At 43.5% G+C, this 26,599-nt stretch overlaps 1 long non-coding RNA gene across 1 annotated transcript in view; it reads right to left on the bottom strand.

Annotated features, from left to right (window-relative positions):
- Positions 1-9,506: 9,506 nt before the first annotated feature.
- The window catches only part of LOC110216847 (uncharacterized), a 21,589-nt gene continuing 4,496 nt past the window's right edge, over positions 9,507-26,599 (bottom strand). The window contains exons 2-3 of the long non-coding RNA XR_002326891.2: positions 26,102-26,213; positions 9,507-10,258 (exon numbers count right to left, since the gene is read on the bottom strand). This is a non-coding gene — a long non-coding RNA (uncharacterized LOC110216847). The remainder of the gene's footprint in view (positions 10,259-26,101; positions 26,214-26,599) is intronic.

Genomic DNA, 26,599 nt, shown 5'->3' with positions numbered 1-26,599 from the left:
TCCAGGGCTGGTGCTCTATCCACTGTGCCACCTAGTTGCCCCTCAGGACCTCTTTATACTCTTAAAAAAACTACTGAGGATCCCAAAGAGTTTTTGTTTATGTTAGTTATGCCTATCAATATTTACCAAATTAGAAATTAAAACTGATAAAATTTTAAAATATTTTTTCACTTATTTTTTGCTTTTTTTGGGTTAGGCAATCGAGACTAAGTGACTTGTCCAGGGGTCACACGGCTAGTAAGTGTCAAGTGTCTGAGGCCATATTTGAACTCAGATCCTCCTGACTCCTAGGCCAGAGCTCGATTCACTGCACCACCTAGCTGCCCCTTTATTCACTTATTTTAAAATAACAGCAAACCTAGTATATGTTAACATACCACATTTTTTATTTTAAAAAAACTATATTTAAAAAAATTAACGAGAAGAGCATCACTGTTTTCCATTTTTGCAAATGTAAATTGCAAGTTGCTTCTGTAGCAACAGTACAAATTTCAGCACAATTTGTTCCAAGGTAAACCGTGAGAAAAAAGTTATTCAACACTTTGATTATTTCAGCACCACTAGTGTTTGTGGCTAAGCCTTCCCATGAAAGATCTTCAGTGATTAATTAGCACTGATACTGGATGAACAAGCAAAACTTTGCGTCGAGCTACGTCTATAGATTCATCCATCCATTTGTGAGGGAAAATACAATTCTGCAAATGAGATATTAACTCAGTTTTTATGTTTGCAACTACATATTTAACTTATAAGTCATGTAGCTTCTGGAAAATTCTTTCACACTAGTGAAAGAATGAGAGTAAAAAAAGTAAATGGTATCTTAGTATTGTTATGAAAATAGTTTTGACCTTATGACTCTCTGAGAGGGTCTCTAGGACTTCAGGGATCCCTGGGCCACAGTCTGAGAACTGCTGGTGTAAGAGTTTATAAACTGAGCACTCTCTTGTGACCCATGGGGATACTATGTCTTCGAGAAAGTCGATGCATGCACATTGAATACTCAGAGCGGAACTCTTTACCGGTGGATTGAGAATTGCACCACCCAAATTACATACCTTACTCCATCACTGACTGATTAATTGATTCATTAATTGGCTGCCTGCTTTTCTCTAGGTTGCAGAAAAGAGGAGAAAGAACCATTTGTAGGCAATTATTATCTCTGCAGAACCTCCGAATGTACACCTGCTCCACACTAACCATCACATTTATCAAACTGCTGATCATTAGAAAAGATCTCACATTTAGAGTACCAACTGGCAAGTTGATGCTAATAAACTGTATGATTTTTAGCACTCTCTGATCCCCACAGGGCAAGGATTGTTAATTTTTTTGGTATCACGAACCCCTTTGAAAGTTTGATGAAGCCTTATGGATTCCTCAGAAGAACATTTCTAAATGCACAAAACGAGATATACAAGATTGAAAAAGAAACCAATTATAATGAAATAGTTATCAAAATATTTTTTTAAAAAAGTTCACACAGGAGAACATTGTACACAGTAACAGCAACCTTATGCATGACCAACTTTGATAGACTTAGCTCTTCTCAGCAATGCAATGATCTAAGACAACTCCGAAAGACTCATGATAGAAAATGCTATCCACATCCAGAGAAAGAACTACGGAGTCTGAATGCAGATGGAAGCATACTATTTGCTCTTTTTTTGATTATTTTTTCTTTCCTGTGGTTTTCCCTTTTATTCTGATTCTTCTTTCACAACATGACTAATGTGGAAATATGTTTAATATCACTGTACATGTATAGCCTATATCAGATGGCATGCTTTCTTGGGGGGGGGGGGAAGGGAGGAGGAAAAATTTGGAACTCAAAATCTTATAAAAGTGAATATTAAAAACTAAAACTAACTAAATAAAGAAGTTCACAGACCCCAGGGTGAGACCCCTGCCCTAAGGGTCCCCCTCCTCCAGTCTTCTAGTCTGTTTCATGTATTTTTATCCTCTGCGTGTGTGTGTTTGTGACACATTTTCATCGTTGTAGGGAACTACCAGCATAGAGACTTCCTTTACTAATGCCTATGGGCACCTGTTAGAGTCTTTCAAAGTTATCTGGAACATCGAGAGTTTAAGTGACTTGCCCCTAGATGACACAGCTAACAATGTGTCAGAAGTGGAAATTAAATACAGCTCTTTTTAGCTCCAAGACTGGCTCTCTTTCTACTATACGATACTGCCTTACTCAATTTTATTTATTACAGAAGAAAGTTGTATTAAAAGGAAGAAAACAAAGCAGACACCCTGAATTTAACAACCATTGGCCTCCTGGCTGTTCCGTGAACAAGACATTCCGTCTTTTGGCTCTGTGTTTTTTCTCTGACTGTCCCTCATCCCTGAAATGCTTTCCCTCCTCCTGCCTGGCTTCCTTTAAGTCCTGACTAAAATCCCACCTTTTACAGGAAGCCTTTCCTAATCCCTCTTAATTCTAGTGCCTTCCTTCTGTTAATTTTATCCTGTCTATAGCTTGTTTGTGTGTATTTGTTTGCATGTTGTCTTGCCCATTAGATTGTGAGCTCCTTGAGGGCAGGGACTGTCTTTGGCCTCTTTTTGTACCCCCAGTGCTTAGCCCAGTGCCTGGCACATAGTAGGCACTTAATATATGTTTATGGATTTATTGATCTTCACAACCACTCTGTGAGGCAGGTAAATGAGACAGCTGGACTAGATGATTTTTTACCCTTCCTGCTCTACATCTATGGTCCTGTTATCCCATTTTATAGAGCAGGAAACTGAGGCCCAGAGGATCCTAGTGATTCTTCTGTTGGATTGTGGTTTGGATTTCTTTCCCTAGAGAAAGCCCTTTTTCACTGGGTCTGTTTATACATATAACCCATTGCTCAGTGCCCCAAACTCTTAGGGGCTCAATCTTGGGGATCGCCCCTCAACAAAATTCCAATAACCGCCACAGGAAGATTCATTCAGAATCCCAAACAAGTGCTCACCACTTCTCTAGGATAAACTCATTGGGCTGAGGAAGAAACACTCTTGGATCAACCCTTTGCAAACAAAAAGGCCAGCTATGGTATACCCAAGACTCTGTGGTTTAAATGGAAATGAGCACAGGACTCCAGTGGGTTTTAATTCTGAGAAAAGTTTGTGTGACCCAGGGCAAGTCATTTCCTCTTTCTGGGCCTCAGTTTCCACATTTGTAAAAAGTGCTCATAACATTTTCAGTACCCACCCCCACAGAGTTATTAACAAAACATTTTACCACTGATTATCGGGTAATCCCAAGAGCCCTGGGAATAGTTGAACCTCCCAGACCCCTGGTTCTGGTTCTAGTCCAGCCCCCATCAGCCATCATCTGGGGCAGGAACTCCTGGAGAGAAAGGACCAGCCATCCCCACCAATAGCTGACCAGCTTCTTTATCCCTCCCAGAAGACGGACAAGCCAGTCCAGCAGAAGCAGCAGGGCACCTGAAGGAGAAAACGTGTGCCAGGCAATTCAAACCACTCCTACCAACACCTTGACAACAATCTTCCCTCACACCCTGATAGAGATAGCCTAACACTCTGAACCCAACAGCCTTGGGAACAAGCAGTGCCTCCCAGACCAATGTCTCTGCTTCCAACCCAGTCCTCTAAGCCATCATGGAGGGTGATGGACATTGAGAATGAGGGCCCCACCTTCCTCTACCACCACCAATCCCCTCTGCCATGCAGATAAGCCCAAGAGCCCCAGGAGCGGCAGCCCCTCCAGATCACCAGTCCTTCTTCCAGGCTAGCCCCTATGGTCATCACTCTTAGAAACAACCCCTGGGGAAATCCAGTCTAACAGCTGCTTCTGTTGGTGCAGCTTTGCACATAGTAAGTGCTTTTCCATTCGTTCGTTGTAGACGTGTCTTATATAAACCACAACATGCCAGGGACCGCAACAATGACTCCTTTTGTCCTCCAGGGGGTGCCAAACTGCTGGTGAACCAATGGCCTCCAATCAGATGGATTCCATTGTCTCTGATGGAGAATCCCTTTGGCAGAGAGAGTAGAATCTGGAAGAGAACTAAACACAGAAGGTTATCCTACAGCTCCCTCCTCTTCCCTCTGCTCTCTTCCCCTGAGAAAACTCATCTGTTCCCAAAGTTGTGGCTGCTACCTCTGTGGATAACTTCCAAATCCATCTCTTTCATAACCTTGGAAGGATGGGCCATACCAAGGATGGTTTGGACCAGACATATCCACAGGGGCAAATTTAGGGGTAGATTGGGTCTCCTTTGCTGTGTCCCAATCCCCTTCACAACTCCTTAATGTGAATGACGACCAGACATCTGCCCTCAGTTCTCTGTAGAGAATTTCTAACTTTCTCTTCACAATTTCATTCCATCACTTGGTTTCCTCTATGTAAATGTTTCCTAAATCAATAAAGGTTTCACAACTTTTAAGGGGCCATTATAATTGCCTGTTTTTATTATTACACAACATGTGGGCATCACTATTAACACCTGTTTCAGACTCTGATGAGGATTCCATAAAGGGAAGGAACACATACCCTCAGCCTTGTATTCACTGGCCAATTGTCACTTCATTGAGGATGACGGATTGAGTCCTACCAGTGTGGCTCTGAGCCCTACTCTCAGACTTGAGCTTTATTTTTATTTATTTATTAATTTTTTGGTGAGGGCAATTGGGGTTAAGTGACTTGCTAGTGAGTGTTATATGTCTGAGGCCAGATTTGAACCCAGGTCCTCCTGACTCCAGGGCCAGTGCTCTATCCATCACACCACCTAGCTGCCCCTAGACTTGGGCTTTAAAAGGAAGTAACAATAGGTAGCAATTGCATAGCACCTCAAGGTTGACTTACACTTAACAAATATCTCATTTGATTCTCACAGCCCCACCAGATAAGTGTTGTTATTGTTCCATTTTACAGGTAAGGAAACTGAGGTAGACGGAGGTTAAGTACTTTGCTGACGGTCACCCATCTGGTAAGTGTCTGAGGCTAGATTTGAATTCAAGTCTTCCTGATTCCAGGCCCAGGGCTCTATCCACTTCATCACCCAGCTGCTTCTGGAGTTGACCAGAGACCAGAACTCTGAGAAGGGTTACTGGTGGATAGCTGACTTGGGTCACAGTGTACGTGTCCAGAGATTCAAGGAACCCCTCAGTCCCAGAGATGGCAGCTCTGGAGGAGAAGGCTAATTAGGATTTTGGTGGTGTCCACCAGCCAAAGGACCTTGCCATCTACCCTGCTGAAGAAGCTTCCAAGGAGCGTTAGTCCTTTCAGCTCCAGAACTCTTGCTCTGGGGCCCACACTATGCTAACCACGTGACCCACTATATCCAGTCACCCCCTAGCCAGGCTTCACATTCTACCCTGACATCTTCTTGTTATTTTCCCTATTGCTATAGAATCTTTCCTTCATCCCCCTTCCTGTCCTCTTTTCAGGTGCGGAACCACAGTCAAGTCAATCTGGCCATGGCTACTGAAAAGTGTCAATCAATTCACCTTTGGCTCCACACTTAGGATTTCCCAAACCAAAATACCCCTTCCTGTCCACTACTCCCCACAGGTGTTTTCTTCCCCATTAAAATTTAAGCTCCTTAAGAGCAGGCATTCTCTCAATTTTGCTTTTGAATCCCTTAGAGTTACCTAGATTATAAAATGCAGAGAAGGTGCTAATCTGCACCAGTAGAGAGTTTCCTCAGCTGAGTTTCAGTTCAAATCACAGGACTAATTCCACGCCTATCCCCAAGCTTAGCCCAGGGCTCAGCAGAGGGGTGGGGAACCTGTGGCCTCCAGGCCACATATGGCAGGTTCCCCACCCCTGGTTAGCATATAGTAAGCACTTACGAAGTGCTTTTTCATTATTTCAGTCCTTCAAAGACTACTCCTTTGCAGCCCATCTAACAGATGTCATTAATGCCTTGCTTAGGGAGTTAAGCCAGAATAAAGGACTTATTCCTTAATTGACTGTCATTCCAATTAACTGTTACACTACGTGTGTGTAGTGCTGACCACTGACCTGAACACATGACTCACCCTTCTCACTCCACTCACCCCTCTTCTTCAATCCATCCAATCTACAGCTGACAAATAACCTATTTTATGCATAAGTCTGATCATAGCACTGCTCAAAAATTTTGCCGTTTGTATGTTATCTATCCCATTAAATTATGAGCTTTTTGAGAGCAGGGACTGTTTCTTGCCTTTCCATTCCAGCTCTTAGCACAGTGCCTGGCCCATAGTAGGCACTTAATAAATGCTAGTTGACTGACTGACTCCCTGTTGCCCTCTGGGTAAAGGTGAATCTCCACAGGCAATCTGGCAACAACAACCTAGCTTTCTAGCCTTATCTCATGCCACTGGAGTCCAACCCCCATCCCCTCTAGCATTAATTGCACCCCCTTATTACTCCCACACACTACTCTGGGACTTCTTATCAGGTATTTCTTTTCATCCCCACCCTGGGCTTTTCAGCTTCTCCAGGTGTGCTGTCTTTACCCACTGCATCACCAGCATTGTGCCTGGCACGTAGTAGAAGCTTAATAAAAGTTTATTGACTATTGCCAACATTAAAGGAGCATTTATTAAGTACTTTCTGTGTGTCAGGCACGGTGGTAGGCCCTGGGGATAGAGACAAAAATGAAACAGTTCCCGCCCTCAAGGAGCCTACATTCCATTGGGAGGAGACAAGGACAGAGAAACATAAAAAGTAATTCATTTCTGGTGGGAGGGCACTATTAACTGGGGAAATAGGACAGATTCCTGTAGGAGGTGGATCTGGAGCTAAGAAGTTAGGGACCTACAAGGAACAGGTGAGGAGGAAATACTGTACAAGTATGGGGGATTGGAGATGGAAATGTTGCATTCGGGGAATAAAAAGAAGTCTAATTTGGGTGGAATATAGAGTTCATGAAGGCAAGTAATATGAAGTAATCCTCAAAAGAGCTTTAAAAGCCAAACAGAGGAGTTTGCATATATCCTAGATGCAAGAAGCTGCTTCATCTTCTTGAGCTGGATAATGATATGGCCAAACTTGTACTTTAGGAGTATCAGTTTGGTGGCTATATGGAGAATGGACTGGAAAGGGGAAACAAGAAATGCAGGGAATTCAGTTAGGAGGCCTTTGCTGTGGTCCCCACAAGAGGCGATGAGGATCTGAGCAAGAATGATGGCCGTGTGTGTGAATGCAGAGATGGGCAGGCATTACGAACGTTTTCGCCATCACTTTCTTAAGTCTGGAGTGACAATTAACAAAATAATACATCAAATCCTGATTTGTAGTTCTGATTTCTAGGTTATAAATGCTCACACTGAAAATTTAACAATTGGCTTGTGACTGTAAGAACTGGCTTCAGCACACCAGACAATTTGTTGATGTGTGAGACTGGAGTTCTGGCTGGATATATAGATCTGAATGTTGTCTATATAGAGTTGGTGGTTGAACCCATGGGTGTTGATGAGAGAGACAGACAGACAGAGAGAGACAGAGAGAGAGAGAAGGAGGAGGAGGAGGAAGAGGAGGAGGAGAAGAAGGAGAAGAAGGAGAGTCCAAGACAGAAATCAATGAAACTTCACCCCCTTCAGAATCTTGCTCCTGCATGCTTTGCTGCCTTCCATTACCCTCACCAGTAACCTTGTCCACCTGAAGATGTCTCCATGCTCTGAGGCATCCTGTCTTGATTGGTCAATCCCTATGGCAACCTTCCTTATCCCTTCCTCCCTCTCCAGCTCTCCTTTATGTTTTGTCTTCCTTTATTAAAATGTAGTCAAGAGTAAGAGATGATTACTTTTACATGTGAAATTATGTAAAACACTTCAATATTAGTTATTTTGTACAAAAAGACTAGAATAAAAGGGAAAAAATGAAAGAAAGTGAAAATAGCATGCTTATTCAATCAATATCATTTCACGTCTTTTTTTTTTCCTTTTTGGTGAGGCAATTGGGGTTAAGTGACTTGCCCAGGGTCACACAGTTAGTAAATGTGAAATGTCTGAGGCTAGATTTGAACTCAGGTCCTCTTGACTCCAAGGCTAGAACTCTAGCCACTGTGCCACCTAGCTGCCCCTCATTTCTTTCTCAGGAGGCAGATAGTATGCTTCATCATAAGTCCTTCAGAGTTGTCTCGGATCATTGTGCTGCTGAGAATAGCTAAGTCGTTCACAGTTCTTCATCAAACAATATTGCTGTTACTGTGTACAATGTTCTCTTGGTTCTGTTCACTTCACTCCACATTAGTTTGAGTAAGTTTCTCCAGGTTTTTCTGAAATCATCCTGCTTGTTATTTTTTACAACACAATAATATTCCATCACAATCACATACCACAGCTTGTTCAGCCATTCCTCAACTGATGGGTATCCCTTTGATTTCCAATTCTTAGCCACCACAAAAAGAGCTGCTATGAATGTTTTTGTACAAATAGCTCCTTTTCCCTTTTTTTTGGATATCTTTGGGATACAGCCTTAGCAGTAGTATTGCTGGGTCAGAGGGTATGCACAGCCCTTTGGGCACAGTTCTGAATTGCACTCCAGAATGGTTGGATAAATTTACACCAACAGTGCATTAGTGTTCCAGTTTCCCCCATTCCCTCCAACATCCAACATTTTCCTTTTTTGTTATATTAGCCAATCTGATAGGTGTGAGGTGGTACCTCAGAGTCGTTTCAATTTGCATTTCTCTAATCAATAGTGATTTAGAGCATTTTTATATGACTCTGATTTCTTTGTCTGAAAACTGCCTGTTCATAGCCTTTGACCATTTGTCAATTAGAGAATGACTTATATTTTTATAAATTTGACTCAGTTTTCTATTATATTTGAGAAATGAGGCCTTTATCAGAGATACTTGTTGCAAAATTTCCCCCCAGTTTTCTGCTTTCTTTGTAATTTTAGTTGCATTGGTTTTGTTTGTGCAAAAATGTCTAAATTTTATATAATCAAAATTATCTATTTTACATTTTGTAATGCTCTCTATATCTTTTTTGATCCTAAATTCTTCCCTTATCCATAAATCTGACAGATAAACTATTCCATGCTCTCTTAATTTGTTTATGGTATTACCCTTTATGTGTAAATCACGTTCCCATTTTGACCTCGTGTGAGATGTTGGTCTATACCTAGTTTCTGCCATACTGTTTTCCAGTTTTCTCAGCAGTTTTTGTCATATAATGAGTTTTTGTTCCAAAAGCTTGAATCTTTGGGTTTATCATGTACTGGATTACAATGGTCATTTACTGTCATATAATTTGTACCTAATCTATTCCACTGATCCACCACTCTATTTCTTAGCCAGTATGATTGTTTTGATAATCCATGGTAAATATTTAATAAACATGCTCGCTCTCTCGCTCTCTCTCTGTGTCTGTCTGTCTCTCTCTCAAATCAGATAAATAGAATCTCAGCATTAGAAGAGACTCCAAAGTCATACAGTAGAACAACGTACCCAACCAGTGTATCAATCAGTCAACAAAGCATTTATTAAGCACAAACATGCCAGACACCATACTAGGTTCTGGAGATACAAGGACAGAAATGAAATCGTCCCTGACCTCAAAGAGCTTACCTTCTATAAAGGGGGAAACACAAAACAGGAGATCGGTAGTGAGGAAGGGGTATTTTGGTTTGGGAAGCCACCTGCTTGACCTGTAAAGCCATAGGGGATTAGATTGACTAGGCCTTCCCAGGATCAAGGGCAGCATTGATTTGATTAAGGTACTAAGTGGCAAACAGGGATGGGGTGAGGGGGGAGAGCACCTTGGCTGCAGGGTGGATGGCAAGGTCCAGTGGTCTGGAGGGTACAGCTGTAGGCAGAGCAGAGGTCAAGAAAATGGCCCAGGTGATTAGGAAGTTCTTCCTCCCATTGAACCAAAGTGTGACTCCCTAGAATTTCTACCTATCACTTGCAGCTCTGCCCTTTGGAGCCACACAGAGGAAGTCTACTTCTTCTCCCCCATGACAGCCCTTCTGAAGACAGTGATAGATCCCAGAAAGCTTTGTGGGTTCTAGTCCCCTTGTCATCCTGATCACCCTTCTATGGCTGGGTTCTAGCCAAGGAACTAAATTCTTTCTAAAATGTGAGTAAAGACTGTAAAATGAACTCAGGCTCCCTATGGCTCCAATAGAGACAGAGGCCTTTCACCAACCTGAATCTCATCAACTTTTGTTTTCTGAACGTTTGTTGTTAAACATTATCATCTGTTTTTGGACTTTCAAATTCAGCTCAAAAGGTAGCGAAGCCTGGGTTGGTAGAGTTCTCTCTAGGCAGAAGGAATCACACGAGACTGTTCAGGACTCCGTCTCACACTCCTGCAAGAAAGATAATTATAATTTACCTTTCCATATTATTTAAGGTTTATAGAACCCTTTCCTTACAATAATCCTTGAAGTTGTTAGGGTAACAGTTATTATCCCTCTTTTAAGAATGGAGAAAACTATGGGGCAGCTTGGTGGCGCAGTGGATAGAGCATTGGCCCTGGATTCAGGAGAACCTGAGTCCAAATCTGGCCTCAAACCAAACACTTGACACTTACTAGCTGTGTGACCTTGGGCAAGTCACTTAACCCCATTGCCCAACCAAAAAAAACCCCAAAAACAAACAAACCAAAAAAAAAAAAAAGAATGGAGAAAACTAGGGGGCAGCTAGGTGGCACAGTAAATAGAGCACTGGCCCTGAAGTCAGGAGGACCTGAGTCCAAATCTGGCCTCAGACCAAACACTTGACACTTACTAGCTGTGTGACCCTGGGTAAGTCACTTAACCCCAACTGCCTAAAAATTTTTTAGAAAATGAGAAAACTTAAGGGGGGGGAGGGAAGAATGACTTGCCAAAAGACAGGAAGGAACTAATAATAATAATGATAATAATAGCTAGCATTTATATAACCCTTTAAAGTTTGAAAAAATTTTTTACAAATAGTATCTCATTTGATCCTTACAACAACCCTGGGTGGTAGATGTTATTTATTTTTGAGAAATTTTGAGAAAGGAGGAAACTGAGAACGAAAGAGATTAGGTGACTTGCCCAGTGTCATGAAACTAGGAATCTGAGCCAGGATTTGAACTCATGTATTCCTGATTTCCAATTCAACACTGAGCCACCTGAGAACAAAGACAGGAAGGCAGCCAAGATGAACGACCCAATGAAATATCAAAAGATCCACCCTGAATGGAACCCAGAACCCAGAATCCAGAACTAAAAGTAACAGGAAAGCAGGTGGGGAAAAATTCACTCCTGGAAATAGTAAGCAAAGATTGATTTTGCTCATTGATTGTAAAAGTTGGTTTCCAATTCCTTGGGGTACCTGTTGGTGTTTTCAGGACTGGACAGATACTGTGGTTTCCATTTCTAGTAAAAATCCATTCAATCCACCAAACATTCAGTGCACTGTGCTAGGCACTTGGGATACAAAAACAAAAAGAAAATAGTCTCTACTCTCAAGGAGCTTACATTCTACTGGGGTGAAACAACATGTAGGTAGGGAAGTATATAAAAAGTAAATACAAAGTAAGGGAGGTGGGTGACGCAGTGAATAGAGTTCTGGGCCTGGAGTCGGGAAGACCTAAGTTCAAATCCAGCCTCAGACATTTGCTAGCTGTGTGACCCTGGGCAAGTCACTTAATCCTATTTGTCTCAGTTTCCTCATCTGTAAAATAAGCTGGAGAAGGAAATGGCAAACCGCTCCAGTATATTTGCCAAGAAAACCCCAAATGGGGTCACGAAGAGTCAGACACAACTGAAAAATGACTCAACAACAAAAAAGTGGGGGAAAGGGAAAACCACTACCAACTAGAGTAGGAGTTCTTAACCTTTCTGATATATGAAACCCTTTTCTTCTCAGAATAATGTCTGTGGCTTCCATTCATAATTGAAGGAAATGCTAAATTCCAGTTAGAGGTGACTGAATACACACACACACACACACACACACACACACACACACACACCACGCACATACGTATATGTATTTTTTCCTAAGTTCATGAACCCTCTGAAATCTATCCATGGACCCCAGGTCAAGAACCCCTGAACTAGTGGGCTCAGGAAAGGTCCCATGTAAGAGGTGGTGCCTGAGCTGAGCCTTGAGGAAGCTCTGTATTCCAAGAGTTAGAATCAAGAAAGGAACGCTTCAGACTTGGGGACCAAGGCATAGAGGTGTGAGATGAATGCTGAATTCAGGAACAGGCCAATCTGGCAGCAAAGTAGAGTATGTGAGGGGGTGTGATGTGAAATAAGCCTGGCAAGGTAGGCTGGAGCCAAGTTATGAAAGGCTTTTCATGCCAAGCTGAGAAGTTTTTATTTTATCCTAGAGGCATGCATGAGGAAGTCACTGAAGGTTTTTGGGGGAAGGGAGAGGTTACACAGTACAAAACAATATACATTTATCAAGTGCTTACTATATGCCAAGTACTGTGCTAAGTGTTGGAGATACTAATAAGAAAAGAAAAGAGGAGGGGTTGACATGGTGAAAACTATGCTTTTAGAGAGATTATTTTGGCGTATCTGTGATAGATTGTCAAGAAAGGAGCTGTAGTCCATATGAAAATGAAGGAAGGAAGCATCCCACCCAATCCCAGACAACTAATCAACAAACATTTATTAAACACTTAATTATATGCCAGACACAGCCTGGGGATACGAGGACAAAAATGTAATAATCCCTATCCTCAAGGAGGATACATTATTTATATTCTATAAAGAAGGAAACAATACACACACAGGAGATGGGTGATTGAGGGTGGGGGGAGGGTTTGGTTTTGGAAGTTACATGTATTCAACACATAGTGGTTAGCATTCTGGGACATGGAGTCAAGAAGGTCAGGGTTTAAATCTTGCCTGGGCCTGGGCAGGCTATTTAACCTCTGCTTGCCTCAGCTTCCTTATCTATAAAATGGAGCTAATAATAGTATCTACTTCATAGGGTTGTTGTGAAGCTTAAATGAGATAGTATACATAATGTGCCTTGAAAATCTCAAAATATGTTATAAATATTAGCTCTTGTCATTATTTAACAAGGAAATTTGGAGAAGGGGGTATAGTTAGGAAAGATAATGAATTACATAGTGGGCGTGTTGAGTTTGACAGTCTATGGGACATTGAGGGGGGAGATTGCTAACAGTCAGTTACTGATGTAGGACTGGCATGTAGAATAGAGATGAGGGCCAGATGTGTAGATCTGGGAAATATCTCCATATAAAGATAATTGAAGCCATGGAAGCTAATGAGATCACCAAGAGAAAGCACAGAATGAGAAGAGACAGCTTCACAGGACACCCACCTCAAGGGGAGGGAAAGGGAAGATGAGGCAAACAAAGGGATTTGATTTTTTGTTTTGTTTTTCTTTTTTTCCTTAACAGTATTTTATTTTTTTCCCATTACATGTAAAGATAATTTTCAACATTCAGTTTTGCAAAATTTTGAGTTCTAAATTTTTCTCCCATCTTCCCCTCTCCTCCCCCCTCCCTCAAGACAGCAAACAATCTGATCTAGGTATACACATTCGATTAAAACAAAGAAATTTGAGAAAGAGCAGTCACACAGGTAGGAGAAGCACCAGGAGAAGGAATGGAAGAAGAAAGCGCATGTAGGAGGAATGGATGGCCAATGGTGTCGAAAGCTCAGGAAGGGTAAGGATTGAACAAAAGTCATTGTATTTGGCATTTAAGTGATTGTTAGTAACCATGGAGAGGTCAGTTTCAGCACAGAAGTGGGATTGGAAACCGGAATAGAATGTAAATGGTTAAGAAGTGGGTGTGGCTTAAACTGAGTCTCAAAATAAAGGATTCTACCATTGGAGATGAGGAGGGAATGCATTCTGGGCAACGCTAAGTAAAGGTGTAGCTATGTCATGGGCCACGTCTAAGGACCATTCGCTTACAGGTGAGTAGTGTTTGCAGTGTGTATAACTTGTGCACTTGTTGAGAATGAAATTCTGAAGACACAAAAAGGACAATTCTGATGAGGAAGATCAAGGGGTTGTCTAAAAAGTTCCATGTAGATACACAAGGAACTCACCAAGCAATGTGGATGTGTTAAAGATGTGGTCAGAAGAGAGAAGCAAGGAGAGGTAACAGCGCAAATACAGTCCTGGCACAGTCCTGCAAGAATAGTTCAGAATGAACTAAGTCTGGCAAAGACAAGGAAATATAACCTAAAAGGTTTTTTGCCTTTAGCTGTATTGTGGAAGGAAGGAAGATGCAAGAGAGGATAGCCCTGCTGTGTGGAGGGGGACGAGAAGGTGAGGACTGATCACAGGGAGGAAGAAGAACTTCTCCATTCTTTATTTCACGTGTTTTCCCGACCAAAGAAAGAAAAGGACTAGAAAGGACAGAACAAACATGGCTAATAGAGGGCTGATCAGCTGGATAATTAAGGAGATAAAGCACCTAAAGTACCTATTTTTTTTTTAAAGGCAGCATGACATAATGGCTAGAGAACTGACCTCAGAGTTAGGGTGACCTGGGTTCAAAAGTCATCTCTGACACATACTGGATGGGTCACACTAGGAAAATCACTTCACTCTGTGAAATTTTCTAAGACTCTAAATTGCAGGACAGTTACTGTTTTGCATTAGTGAATGACTTTCCTCACCTGGAGGATGATTCCATCCCTCTAAGGATGGAATCACAGGTCCACACTTTAAAAAAAAACAATTATTAAAAGACAAGTTAGTGAACATTTAAAAAAGGAAGTAGTGATCCCAGCTCGGCGATCTGCTTCATCAAGAACAGGTCATGCCAGACTAACCTTATTTCTTTTTTTTTGACAATGTTACTAAACTGGTAGAACAGGGTATATTGCTGTACATACACATTACCTTCATTTTAGCAAAGTATTTGATAATATCTCTCATTATCATTTTCTTTTGGAAAAGACGGACAGATGTATGCTAGGTAATAGCATAATTAGATGGATTTGAAAATGGTTAAATGGCCAGACCCTCAAAGTAGGCATTTGTAGTGAGATTTCTGCATGGGGGGAAGCTTATAGTAGAATGACCCCCAGGATCTGTGCTTTGTTCTCCTCCACCAATTGCCATTTTTATCCGTGTTTATCAATGATTTGAATAAAGGAATAGATGGCATCTTTGGTAACATTTTTTGTTGCTGTTCTCAGTCATGTCCGACTCTTCATGACCCCATTTGGGGTTTTCTTGGCAGAGATACTGGAATGGTTTGCCATTTCCTTCTCCAGCTCATTTTGCAGATGAAGAAACTGAGGCAAACAGGGTGAAGTGACTTGCCCAGGGTCACACAGCTATTAAGTGTCGGAGGCTGAATTTGACTCAGGAAGAAAAGTCTCTCTGACTCTAGGTCCAGCGCTGCCGGCCCCCTTGATAACACAGAAAAATGCAACAAATCAAGTAATTGAGAACTCTAAACTCTAATAGAGATAAATGTTTGAAGCCTTGCTCTTGGAATCCAAAAATCAACTTCACAAGTACAAGATGGAGTAGACATAACTAGGAAGAAACTCATAATAAAAAGGTCAGGGTTGTAAACAGTCTGGGATGCTTAAAAATATTTTTTTTCGATTAACAAGCATTCATTTTCTCTCCCTTCCACCTCCACCCCACCCTGCCCCCAACTGGAAAAAGAAAAAAGAAAACCCTTACAACAAATATGCATAATCACGCAAAACAAATCCCCATGTCTGCCATGCCCAAAAACATGTGTTTCATTCTACACTGCGTCTAACACCTCTCTGTCAAGAGGTGGGTGGGATTCTTCAGCATTCTTCCTCTGGAGTTTGTGAGTCTTTCAAAACTGCTCCCCCCTTTTTTAAAAATAGTGTAGTTAATGTATAAATTGTAAATACCAATTAAAAAACCAATCCTTGCCCTCAGGGAGTTTACATTCTAGTGGGGAAGACAACCTCTAAATAAGTAGTGACATACAAGGTATATGGAGAATAGATGGAAGGCAATCTGAAGGAAGGGTACCAGGAAGGGCCTGGTGGGATTTGAGCTGAATCTTGACAGAAACAGGAGGCACAGGTGAGGTGTGCAGGGTTTGTGCATGGTGTATTTGTGGGAGTGTGCATCGGGTGTGTGTGTAGTGTCTATGTGTGTATACAGTATGTATGTGCTGTGTGTACGTACAGAACGTGTGTCTGTAGAATGTGTTCACTTGGAGGTGTGTATGGAGGTGTGTGCAATGCAGCCATGCTGGGATATTTGTATATTACGAGCCAGTTGGTAAATAGTGGGGGTGTGGCCATGTCAGGTGTGTGCCCTGTGCCATGGCGTGGGCGTAAGGGGGGGGTGGAGCGAGAAGAAGGTGTGCCCCACCTGTCTAGTTCTCCTGGGCTGGGACATGCAGCAAGTGGGCGGCTGTCACATGGGTCCTGTTTGTGGGGTAGAGGCCAAGCGGGGTGTCGAATCAAGTCTGCTTGTTCTGTCCTCGGCATGTCTGTCCTACCCCCAGCCTGGGGAGGCAGATCCAGGTACAGGCAGGCTGGGGAGGCAAGGCTGATCCATAAAGGGGACACAAAGTGACAGCCACACTGGTAGAGTTTTACTAGCTGGGTTACCAGGGCTGGGTCAGGTCAGGACAAGGACTCCAGGCTACCTGGCTTAGTGACTGGTGGGTGGGGTACTCCCGGAAGTCAGGCAGTAAATGGTCTAGGCTGTGGTTTCCCTATTCCCACATAAGCCTCTTAAAACCCAGGACTCTTCCTTCCCTCTCTTGGGAACTCTTTTGCCGGGTATGGCATTGAGGGGGTCTTTCAGTCACAACCAGCCTTCCCCTTTTCACTGGATGTGTCCCAGGCTGGAGTTGAATAAGAATAACAAAGAGAATTATCAGAACAAGGTACTTTTGAGACTATCTATTTCAACCCTCTCATTTTTACAGGTGAAAAAAGTGAGAGAGAAGCAAAGTGACTTCTTTCCCAAGGTCACACAGCTAAGTGTCAGAACCAAAACCCAAAACTCTTGTGTCCAGTGCTCTCTACTATACTGACAGAGTGAAGACACATTGGTGCCCAGCTTTCCTTCCTTCCTTCCCTCCTTTGCTTGCTTCTTTCTTTCCTTCTCTTCTTTTCTTCCTTCTTCTCTTCCTTCTCTCCCTCTTTCCTTCCTTCCTTCCTTCCTTCCTTCCTTCCTTCCTTCCTTCCTTCCTTCCTTCCTTCCTTCCTTCCTTCCTTCCTTCCTTCCTTCCTCCCTCCCTCCCTTTCTTTCTCCTACCCTTTCTTCTTTCTTCTCTCCATCCCTCCCTTCCTTCTTTCTCCCTCCTTCCCTCCCTTCCTTGCTTCTTTCTTTCCTTCCTTCTTCCTCTTTTCTCCCTCTCTCTCTGTCCTTCCCTTCCTTCCTTCTTTCCTCCCTTCCTTGCTTCTTTCTTTTCTTCCTCCCTCCCTCCTTCCTCCTACTCTTTCTTCCTTCTTCCTTCCTTCACTCCCTTCCTTATTTCCTTCTATTTTTTCTTCTTCCTCCCTCCCTCCCTTCATTTTTCTCCTTCTCTCCCTTCCTTCTTTTCTTCCTTTCTTACCTCTTTTCTTCCTTCCTCTCTCCCTCCCTTCCTCCTACCCTTTCCTCCTCTATCCCTCTTTCCTTCCTCCCTTCTTCCCTCTCTCCCTCCCTTCCTTATTTCTTTCTTTCATTCCCTTTTCCTCCCTTCCTTTTTTCCTTCCTTCCTCCTTCAAACATTTATTAAGCACCTACATTGTGCAGAGCACCACATATAATACTAGAGGAGATACAGGTTAAGATAAGACTGTCTCTGCCCTCATGGAGCTTACAGTCTAGTAGGAGAAATAAGATGCAAAACACAGAAAATGAGACATCACATGAAAAGAGTTCATGAGAGAGGTACAGAATGAATTTCCGGGTGAAATTTGAGAAGAAACTTTGTTAGAAAAGATGGCGTGCTATAGAATCATAGAATTTCAAGTTGGAAGGGACCTCACTGGCCATGTAGGCCAACCCACACTGGAGCAAGAATCCCAAGCAGTAGTCACCCAGCCTTTTTTGAAGGTCTCCAAGTGAGGGGAAATTCACTCCCTCTAGAGGCAGCCCATGCCACTCTGGGCAGTTCTAATTGCTAGGAAGTTCTTCCCAACACCTAGCCTAAATTCACCTCTTCATTTTCGACCCATTGCTCCTATTTTTATCATTGGCAGCTAAGTAGAACAAGTGTAATCCCTCTCCCAGATGAGGGCCTTTCAAACACTTAACTAGAGCTATCCCACTCCCCTTGAATCTTCACTCCAGGCTCCACATCCCCAGTTCCTTCAACCAGTCTTCATGTGGTATGAGCTGGAGGCTCTCCTCTGGACACTGGGTGCTTATCAATGACCCTCCCAGAAGGTTGTACCTAGAAATGAACAAAGCCCTTACATGTGATGTGATGAGGACGGAGTACGCCAGGGCTATTACCTCTTCAGTCCTGGGCACTAAAGCTTGACCTTTAAAAGTTAGAGGAACATTCAACAGGCAAATAAGGGGAAAGAGGATATTCTAGGAATAGATCACAGCATGAGCAAAGGTAAGGCTCAGGTCATTTTCAGGAGTGAAGAGTAACCAACCTTTTTGAATGGAGTGTAGAATGAATAGAAAGGGAGTGGGGATACAAGGCTGTGGAATTATCTACATCAATTCCCTATTTTACTGTTAACTTTGAGAAGACCTATGAGTAAGCCTGGAAAAGTAGGATGGCACCAGATCATGGAGAGCCTTGAATGACAGACAAAAACTTTAATTTCTGTAGCTCTTTAAGGTTTACAAAGTGTTTTTCCCCTGTAGCAGCCCTGGGTAGTAGTTAATACAATTATTACTGCACTGTGCTGTTTTTACAAATGTGGAAACCAAGGCTCAGAGGAGTTAAATGACTTAGTCAAAGTCATCCTCCTTTCAAGGAGGAGTGTTGGAATTCAAACCCAGGATCTTTCCATAATACCAAAACACGGGTCCCAAAGGAGCCATTCAGGGTGTCTGAGCAGAGTATACGTGACTAGCTCTGGACCCAAGGCTCTTGGGCTTTCCTTACTCCTGAGTGACCTGTGGCTGATTTGGCAAACTTTGGCTGCTTCTCACCCTGTTGGCGCACTCCTCAGAGTCTGGCTCACCGGGCTTCGGCTTGTCTGCCCCCAGTAAGTTTCACAACGGGAATCCCAGCTCCTACAGAGTCAATAAATCTTTCAAGGTACTTAGAGCTGACCTCCGGGCCCCAGGGCCAGGTGCTGGAGCGAGTCCTGGCAGGATTTCACAATCTGAGCTCTATCCTACCTCCCCTTTCTGGAAGCTGCCCAGTCACCTCCTGGAGGGATACATGCAAAGCAGCTTCAGCAGAAGGGTTAGGGTTTATGGAGGTTCCCCAGGATCATGGTACCTTATTTGAATTCAGATCCAAGACACTTTCCACTGTATCATGGGAACATCACAGTATCTTAATATTTAAGGCTGTAAGGACCTTAAGATCATCTGGAAAGGGCATTGGTTCTACAGTCTGGAGACCTGGGTTCAAATCCTACCTCGGCTGGTTACTACCTATAGGCCCCTGGACAAATCACTTCCTGTGTTTGGACCTCAGTTTCCTGAACTATGAAATGAGGAAACTGGATGCAATGGCCTCTGAGGTCCCTTCCAGCTCTAGAGCTATGATGCTATGACCTAGTCTGACTCTACTTTGAAAGGCAGGGAAACTGAGGCTCAGAGAGGGGAAGTAAGCTCAAACTCACACAGGAGTCCATAGCAACTCAACGTCCTTTTGTATCAGGCTCAATAATAAAGGTCTCACTCAGCTCAGCAAGGGCAGATTAATGACTTGGGCTCTTAGGATATGTACCCAAGGCACTTCAGGTATAGAAGAAGAGATTTCCCCAGTGCACATCCCATTATGTGCCTGCCCCTTCTGTTTCCTCCTCCTATGTGGCTGGGGTGTACCCCTGATGCCTGCATTGGCACAGCCTGGGACGGCACTCCCTCAGGAGTCCAGTTCTAGAGAGTGGAGAATGGGCTTCCTGAATCACTTCCTGGGGCTTCAGGGTGCCCAAGTATCCTGCAGAAAGGCTGACCAAGCTCCACAGGAATGACTGTGGTAGCACCAGAATCTCAAAACTGTAAGGAACCCCTGACGACCTCAAGTCTAACTCCTCATCATAATAGCCCCCAAAAACAGTCATCTAGCCCCCAAATGAACATTTTCATCATTGGGGAACTCACTACCTCCCAAGGAAACTCATTCTACTTTTTGGCAGAAAAATTGAAAAGATCTCATTTAGGCTGAATCAAAATGAGCCCATTTGTAGCATCCTCTTTGACTCTTGTTCTGCCTGCTGGTGCCTCACAGAATAATCTCTTTCCGCTTTTCCATGACAGCCCTTCGGACATCTGGAGACAAGGCTCATGTCTCCTCTAAGTCTTCCCTTCTCCATAGGTAACATCCTTAATTCCTTCAAATGATCTTTTTATGATGTTCTGTCCAGTCCCCTTCTCATCCTGGCCATCCTCCCCTGGCATTACTCAGGCTTTTCAATGCCCTTGCTCAAATATAGTAGACAGAATTGCACACATAGTCCCAGATGTGATCTAACCAAGGCAGGACCATTACCTCCCTGATCTTATTTAGGACATTATGCCTTTATTAAAACAGTCTGAGATTATAGCTAGTATATCAGCTAAGTGGCACAGCGGATAGAGCACCAGCCCTGGTGTCAGGAGGACCTGAATTCAAATCCAGCCTCAGACACTTACTACCTGTGTGGCCCTGGGCAAGTCACTTAACCCCGTTTGCCTCAGTTCCTCATCTGTAAAGTGGGCTGGAGAAGGAAATGGCAAACCACTCCAGTATCTTTGCCCAGAAAATCCCAAATGGGGTCATGGAGAGTCAGAGAAGACTCAATAACAACAAAAAAGATTGCACTAACATTTCTAGCTGCCACATCCTATAGCTGAGTCACAGTAAGCTAGCAGTCCACCAAAACCCCCAGGTCTTTTCATCTGAACTGTTGCCTAGCCATAGCTTCCCCATTCTTTACTTGTGCAATTGATTTTCTTGAACCTAACTGGAAGAGGTAGGATGGCGTAATCAAAACAGCATAAGATTAAAAAGTCAGAAGACCTGGGTTCAGATCCAGATCCTATCACTTATTTCCCATGCAACCACTGGCAAGTCACTTCCCATCTCTGGCGCCTCAGTTTCTTCATCTGTAAAATGAGGGGATTGGGCTAGATGATATCGTAGGTCTTGATGATCCTGTGATTTTACCTTTATCCCAGTTAAGTTTTACCTTAGTGGTTTTCCTTCCATCTTTCTAAATGGAGACCTTTGGAGATATTGGTCCTCTTTTGCTACTGCACTAGTTCTCCCTTCTACCATTTCAAGTGCAATAAGTGGGCCTTCAGTATGACTCAACAAAGTCATTACGTGTGCCTTATGTGTAAGGTTTCTGGGTAAGATACAGGTAGGTATGGATACAAAGACAAGACCTTGTCCTTAAGGAGCCTATTATTTAGTGGATAGAGGGCTAGGCCTGCAATCAGGAAGATCTGAATTCAAATCTAGCCTCAATCACTTACTAGCTATATGACCCTGGACAAGTCAGTTAACCTATCTTGACTCAGTTTCCTCAATTTCAAAATGAGGATAATATTAGCACCCACCTCCCAGGGTTGTTGTGAGATCATATTAGATAATATTTGTGAAGCACAATGCTTGGAATATAGTAGACACTTAATAAATGTTTGTTTCTTCCTTCCTTAGTAGGGGAGAAAAGATACAGCACAAAGCAGAATATAATATAGGAAGATCCACAAAAATACAAAGGATGGAAGGATAGATCCATTCTGTCTTGTGTGGGAACTTGGATTAGTGAAGGCCTTGGCCTCAGGGAAGAGGTGACATCTGAGCTGGGCCTTGAAAGAAAGGTAGGATTTCAAAAAGTAGAGATGGGAGGAGAGTGTTTCTGTGTTGGGGATCATGATAAACAGAGGCATAGAGGCAGGGGTGGGGGATGGGGCAGAGTTCAGTGAGCAGTCCAAGGTTACTGAAGTTTGGGTTTCATGTTGAGTAAAGTCATAAATCTGAAAAAGGAGTTTATAGAGCTAGGTTGTGGACACTTGAATGCTAGACTAAGAAGTTTTTCCAATTTTTAAGTATTGAAATTGGATAGAGCCCTATATTTCAAGTCAGAGAGCCTACATTCAAATTCTGGCTCTGTTCCTTATTTTGCATGACCTTGGTCAAGTCACATAACTTCTATGGTCCACTCTTCCCTCCTTTGTGTAATGAAAGAGTTGGACCAGATGCCCACTAAAACTCCTTCCAACTGTAAATCCTATGATATACATTGAATAGAATTAAGGCTAGGGACATCCTCTAGGGTGACATTGGCTTATCAATTCACTCTCTTTAAATGTAGTGGTCCAATCAGCCACTATTTAGTAATAAATAAGTAGCACTTGCCTTTTAATTCTGACTGCTTCCAGATGATGCAAAGGTCTAGAGGTAAGAGAGCCCTAGCTAGAACTGATTGACAGGCTCTTTGGGGTTGGCAGAGGTGAGGGAGGTTCTTGGCTAATACAGAACAGTATCTCTCAATCCCCCCCTCCTTCCTTATGGGATGGGCAGCAATCCCAGAGTTCTTGGCCCACACACATTACACCATCTTGCCCCTTGCTTCCCTGTAGGGATAGTGGGGCCTCAGCCATCCAAGTGTTCATTCTGAGATGCTCTGATTTCCATGTAACTCTGATTCCAAGCAGGGCTAGCAGTTGGGTAGGGGGGAGACAGAGAAGAAGAGGTAAAGAGAGTGAGAGAGAGACAAAGGGGGAAAGGAAGAAGGAGGAAGAGAGGAAGGGGGAAGAGTGGGAAGGTAAAAAGAGGGCAAGAGGAAGAAGGGGGAGCAGGAAGAAAGGGAGAGATGGAGAAGGGGAAGAGGGGAGAGGGAGAGAAGAGGAAGAGAGGGGAAGGGGGGAAGAGACAGGGAGAGGGAGAGGCAGGGAGGAAGGGGAAGAAGTAAGGGGGGAAGAGAGAAAGGAAGAGATAGAGACAGAAGGAGAGACAGAGACAGATACCCACTCTGGGTCTCAGTCTTCTCATCTATAAACTTAGGAAGTTAGACTAGATAATCCCCAAGATCACTTTTCAGCCCTGAGAACCCCTAGTTCTTTGAGGCAGAGGTTTGGTTGAGTCTTGAAGGAAGAGTAGATGAGTATCTTTGAATAGATATTGAAGCAAGATACAGAGGAATTCCAAGTTGTGAGAAAACTATGAGCCAGTTCATGAAGATGGGGGATTGGTATGTCAAAAATAACAAGGTCTCGGAGGGCAGCTAGGTGGTGCAGTGGATAGAACACTAGCATTGGAGTCAGGAGTACCTGAGTTCAAATCGGGCCTCAGACCAAACACTTGACAGTACCTGTGTGACCCTGGGCAAGTCACTTAACCCCAGTTGCCTAAAAAAAGAAAAAAAGAGATAACAAGGTCTCTCCCTTTCTCAGGACCTAGTTGGGCAAGGTGGTCTGGGTACAGTGGTTTCTGAATTCTCTGAAGGCTGCATCTGACTGTCCATGGGACCAGAAGAATATTGGCTGGCTTTTCCAGGGGTGGGATGGTGAGGATGGGGGTACCGCAGAGAAAATTGGAGTAATGTTGCCTCTCCTTCCATCCTACCACTCCCTGCACATAGCTAGCCATGTTCCTTCATCACAAGGCCCTCGAAAAGCTAGTGGGTCATTCACAGGCTTGATGAAAAATCAGACAGGTCCAGACAGGGCAAATGGACACCATTCATTTTCTCTTTCTACCCTGCCTTCCTCTACTCCGGGCAAGCATAATATCTGGATGTTGTCTTGGCTTGATTTATAGGGAGGCTGCTTCTGGTGGTTTCTAGTACCAGTGGGTACAGCTTTCCCACAAGGTTCCCTTCCTCAACTTTGCTGTCAGTTGGCAGCCTGTGTTTTGGCTCTCTTACCCAGGGAGGTAAAAGCTCTCCCTGAGACAGAGAGGGCGATCCATTGTGGGGGCAGACAAAGCACTGAGCCAGGAGTTAGAAGGCCCCGAGGTGCATTTCTTCCCCTGATTTTGTCCTGCCAAGTTCCTTGGCCCATTGTTGTTCCTCTCTGGGCCTCACTTTCTCTCCCTCCTGTAAAATCGAGGTCATGGTCTCTACCCTTTCTCTCTCTATTTTTTAGAATATTGGGGCTGGGAGGACCTACTGATTTTCAGAGCATTACCTCAGGATTAAAGCTTGTCTGTGAGGGTCTTCTAGACCCTGGACTGATCATGGCAAGGATTACATAATGGCATTCCTCAGACTTCTGTCTCTGGAATAAATTAACTAAGTCAGGAAGAGTTCAGAAGCACTGACTGGATCTGGAATCAGAGGTCCTGGGTTCAAATCTGTCTCTATTTCTTGTGTGCCTTTGGACAAGTCACTTAACATTTCTACTTCTCGATGTCTTCATCTACAAAAGGAGGCAGATAGATTCAATGACCTCTAGGGTCTCTTCTAGTTCTGAGTCCTAGGAGCCTACACGACAGAGGTAGTGACAGAGATAAGGACAGAAAAAAGGAAAGGTGCAAAGCCACATGAGGCTGTACAGATTGCCTTCTGGTGAGACCTTAGCTGTCCTTTGACCTCTCTCAGTCTCTGGTGCCCCCTCCCCACCCAATACCATGGGACTCAGAGTTGAGTCACTATTTCAGGTGATAATGTAGTCTTCTTTACTGCTCAAGCCTCTGGCCCACCTGGCCAGAGCAAAATACGGCCTGAGGAGGGGGAATCTTATGATATTTACCTCAGTTTTTTTTTTCCTGCCCTAACCTCTAGAGTGCTTCCTCTCTGTCTAATGTCCTGAGTTTCCTGATATATCCTTCCTTCCCTTCTCCAGGAGGCTTTGTGGTCCTGTAGTCCATACCTGAAGTCCTTTCTGACTTCTCTCCATTCCATGTCCCCCCACATTCACACAGTTGAGAGTCCTGCCAATTCAATTCTTCCCAAAATCTAATAATTTTTAGTAGGAAGAAAGCAGGTAAAGAAGGAAACAGGCATTTATTAAGTGCCAGGTAGTGCACTAGAGCTTTACAAATATTTTCTCAATTCTTATAACTGCCCTGGGAGGTAGGTGCCATTATTATCCCCATTTTACAGTTGAGGTAACTAAGGCAGAAAGAAGTCAAGTGACCTGCCCAGGGTTACACAGCTATTAAGTATCTGAGGCTGGATTTGAACTCAGGTCTTCCTGACACCAGGCCCAGTGCTCTCTCTATCATACCACCTAGCTGCCCCTAAAAGGAGCCTTACAGATCATCTAGACCAGCTCTCTCATTGTATTATTGGGGAAACTGAGGCTCAAACAGTAGAAGTGACTTATTTAAGGTCATACAGATAGTAATTCTAATGCTGGCTTTCTGACTCCAAATACAGTGCCCTTCCATCATGCTAGCCTTCCAAATATCTAGTCTAGCTATTCCCTCCTTTCTATTTCCTTGGTGATCACCCTAAAACAGGTTCCCATGGCCTCTTACCTGCACTATTGCAACAGTATCTTAACCAGTTTTCCTGCCTTTGGTCTCTTCCTTTCCAATCCATCCCACACATTTCTGGGTTCATCTTCAGAAGGCACAGATCTAACCGATTCCATTCCATTCAACATGCTTTTTAAGCACCTGTTATGGGAGAGGCATCATGGCCACCAGGATGGGGAGCTGGCCTCAAAGTTAGGAAGACCTGAGCTCAAGACCCTGCTCTGATATGTAATGGCTATGACCCCAGGCAAGACCCTGGGCCTCGGTTCCCCATCTGTAAAATGAGGGGGCTGAACTCAATGCCTTCTAAGGTCCCTTCCAACTCTAAATGTATAACCCCATGTACCTCTCAATGCCCTCAAACGACTCTAAAGCAATAAGTTGCAGAGCAGATACCCAGCTGCCTTGGTAAAAGGAGTTCCTTTCATTAATGAAATCACAGGTCTGGTCCAAACAATAAGAAAAACAACATGCTAGATACTGGGTCTTGGCACTCTCCTGCTCACTCCCCTTTCACCTTCTTCTTAATTCTCTCATTGCCTACAGGATGAAATCCAAAGTCCATAGCCTGGCATTCAAGACCTTCCATAATCTGGAACCGATTTCCCTTTCCAGCCTTGTTTTCCAGTGCTCCCTTTCATATGCCCTATAAACCCAAACACCCCAGCCAAACTTCATTACTCACCATTATCTGAGCATGGGACCCATAACTTGGAATGGCAACTTTGGTTGAGGAGGATGATTGAGGAGGGAACAGGCTGAGGAAGATGAGTGCTTCTACGAGTGGTCATGGTAGACTGGAGACAAAGGTAAAAAGAATTGAAGAGGTTATGGAACTGAGAGGTCAAGGTATTTAGAGAGGGCAGGGTTAGGGTGGAAACAAATTAACTTAATGAGGGGGAAGGAGATTGACCTGGAGATCCCCTGAGGACATCAGCAAGGATCTGGCCAGACTGGAGTGAACTGTCCAGGGAGGAGAGGTGATGCTGAGAGATGGGACAGAAGGAGGGTCTGAAAGGGATTGTGACGTACAAGAAGAATGCCAACACTTCCTTATGGTCCTGATTGAAAGGGGAGAGAGGGATTGTCATCGTGAGAGAGGGAGCAGCCCGCCTTGGAGAGGATGCCAAGAGATGTGATGTCTTCAGGGGAAAGATGTGCTTTCAATGAGCTCCAGAGATGA

This window comes from Phascolarctos cinereus, unplaced genomic scaffold (genome assembly GCF_003287225.1).
Source record: "Phascolarctos cinereus isolate Bilbo 61053 unplaced genomic scaffold, phaCin_HiC Scaffold_2;HRSCAF=192, whole genome shotgun sequence".
Lineage (NCBI taxonomy): Eukaryota > Metazoa > Chordata > Mammalia > Diprotodontia > Phascolarctidae > Phascolarctos > Phascolarctos cinereus.
The sequence above is the reverse complement of the archived record's forward strand: the minus strand, read 5'-3'. Positions and strand labels throughout refer to the sequence as shown.